Source organism: Schistocerca serialis, chromosome 5 (genome assembly GCF_023864345.2).
Source record: "Schistocerca serialis cubense isolate TAMUIC-IGC-003099 chromosome 5, iqSchSeri2.2, whole genome shotgun sequence".
Lineage (NCBI taxonomy): Eukaryota > Metazoa > Arthropoda > Insecta > Orthoptera > Acrididae > Schistocerca > Schistocerca serialis.
Window position 1 is genome coordinate 57,900,381 of NC_064642.1, and position 2,981 is coordinate 57,903,361.

Sequence of the window (2,981 nt, forward strand, 5' to 3'; positions counted from 1 at the left end):
CGGCTCCCCTTAAGGGAGGGAAGTTGATACTCAGAATTGCGAATTGGTTAAGCCTCTGTTATGGAATACAAGAACGAATAGTCACTGAGGCACCAAAACTTAGACTGCACCTGGTCATTCGCAAAGAAACAGAACTGGCACTAAATAGTTAATCAATTTTCGTATTTTTACGAGACTCCTAGATTGGAAAGGAAAGGGACCTCACTTGGTAATAATGTCTGAGGACAATAATAGCACAGGCACCCTACCAGTTTTAACCATCGCACGTTATTATTTAAGAAATTTAGTCATTCAAATTTGTGAAAGAAAGGCCACTGGGTAATGCCTGTACAATATCGGTAATACTTTGTCAGTTAATAGTCTCATGATGTTGTAGTTGTGCAGACGATAGAGAATATAGCCGACGGCAGAGCTGAACTGCTGCTAGTTGTGAACCATGAGCCATTTTCAGAGCCACTGAAAGTTATGAGACAGGCAATAGTTACAATTGTAGCTTCCTCCACCTGTCCGCTCCGATTGCGCTCTCAATACTCACGGGTTAACAAAGGGATGCACCTACACTGGTGCAATCATAGCTGCAAACCATTCTCTACAGTAGCGTCCAATAAAATCTTTTGCACTTTTCAAGACTCAGCTGCTCTTCTTCCTCTCTGCTCACAGTGTAATGGAGACTTTCCATGTATAAACAAAGGCACAGCTACTGCCATTTCGTTGTTGCTGTTGATACATTCAAATAAAATTGGCTTGGCTCTTGCCCAGCGATTTACAATATTTACATTATAATTACAATCGATTATATACATTCAGGAATTAATACACTATTACATCCATTAGGTATTAAACATACTTTCTGTAATAAAGTTTACAATTTCAGAATTGGCAGTTCAGCGCAAGTTATCAACGGATATTAAATGGCGAAATCTTTGGGACGGTGCACAAGGTATTTTATCTGCGTTTTTGGAGTTACAAGCTCTGGTTCTCTACCAGGTGAAGTTAGCGAAGCTTTTATAGTTCGTTGTTTTATTCCACTTGATGTTATAATAATAGCGAAGAGAGAGAGAGCGACTGTGCTGTTAACGAAGTCTCTGGCACCATTAGACTGTCGTTTTTCTAACGTAGTAATCAAAGGAAAAGGAGATCAGGATGTGTAGAGGGCGATATTTATAGACCGTCATTCAGTATCGATGAATTGTAGGTGTCGTGCTTCTGAATATCTTTGTGCAGTCCGCGTATACTCTATATGATTGTGAATTTCCTTCTGTTGCATAGTTGTGAATTTCCTCCTGTACGTCAGTGTGCTATTTTTCTCGTTGTGATAGCCCTCTACCTAGTCAGTGACGGGTGGAGGACTAGAAAACCTCCTAACTAATGGAACAGTGGTGTCACAACGTGATGAGATTTCCAGAGAACCAGCAGGAGTCTGGGACTTGGCGGGGGACATCTCTTACTCGTGGAAATAATGTAGATTCAATCACTATATATCGAAGACTGGAAGATTCGTAAGAATAAGCAGTTAGCGATACTCTGACGAAAGGGGAGTTCAGAGGTGCGCTCTAAATCGCTTCTTCTAAGTGTTGTGGACAAACATATTACAACCTTTCACATTCACCTCGCGATGTGACTGTGATGAGAAAATTAGGAGCTAATATGAAGATTTTTATGGAGAGACAATCAGTTCCGAGTTTTGTTTTCTTGATAAATAAGAGGCAACATCCTTCGTGAATTTTGTGTGCCTATAAATGGATTGAGTGACATCTCAATAGCTGGACTAAATTTACATTTACATCTATATGCTTTCTTCACAAGCCATTGTACGTTGTTTGGCAGAGGGTACTCTGCACCACTGCTAGTCATTCCCTTTCCTGTTCCACTCGCAAATAGATAGAGGGAAAAAACTCCCTGTACGCCTCCTTATGAGCTCTAATTTTTCGTATCTTATCTTCATGGTCCTTATGTGAAATGTACCTCGGCAGTGGTAGAATCCTTCTGTGGTCGGGTCTCTGAATAGCGTTCCTCGAAAAGAACATCATCTTCCCTCCAGGGATTTCCATTTGAGATACCTGGTGAGTGTAATCCGACTGCTGGAAGAAAATCACTCACCTGCAAAGTAACTCTCATGATCAGTTTAATTAATCAGCCTATCAATAACATGCTCATTGGTGGCTGGAAGAGAGGGCTAGAGTACCACGGATATGATTTGGGAGTTGGAGCAGTAATCAGATGTTTTCTCGTTGCGGCGAATACTTTAACGAAATTTTAACCTCCCACCTACACTGGAAGAGATGACCATCATAATAAAATCAGCTATGTAACTGAATTTATAAAGTGATATGTCGTATAAATCTGATATTTACATCTTCTCTTTGCTGTTATCTTAAGAGACTTCGAATGTGGCAAAACATTTGTTTACTTTGAGTTCGAAAGTGAGTACACATCCTGTAACAGAGGTAGAGCATGCTCTTAAGATTCCATCATGAGTCATCAATGAGTTTAACATTCTAGTCCTGTGATTCAGGACGTAACAGATATTAAGCTGATTAGAACGGATTTTTTTACCTGGTGATAGAATACTTAGAGGAAATACAGGGTGTATCATAATTAATGGCGTAAACGCATACAGTTGAAAGTACACGATACCAGAAGCAAAAAAGTCTGAGAAACGTAGGGTCGAAAATGCATACCTTAAGAGCTATGAGCAATTTTTCATCTTCGATACTGTGAAACAAATCTCTTCTACTGCAAGCTCCTTGCTTTCCATAGTTTAGGAAGTGGCAGTATGGACCAAAACAAGAAAAAAAGTCCAGTAAATAAGTGCCCTAAAATGCATACCTTAGAAGTTATGAGCATTTGTTCGTTAGAAGAGTTATGATTCAAAGTAGCGAAGATGAAAAAGTGCTCATAGCTCTTAACGTATGCATTTTAGAGCACATGTTTACTGGACATTTTTTCTTGTTTTGGTCCATACTGCCACTTCCCAAAAT

General features: G+C 39.7%; 1 pseudogene; it reads right to left on the reverse strand.

The window, feature by feature from the left end:
• Positions 1 to 2,411: 2,411 nt before the first annotated feature.
• LOC126482854 (U2 spliceosomal RNA) lies at positions 2,412 to 2,582 on the reverse strand (annotated as a pseudogene).
• Between the last annotated feature and the right edge of the window lie 399 nt (positions 2,583 to 2,981).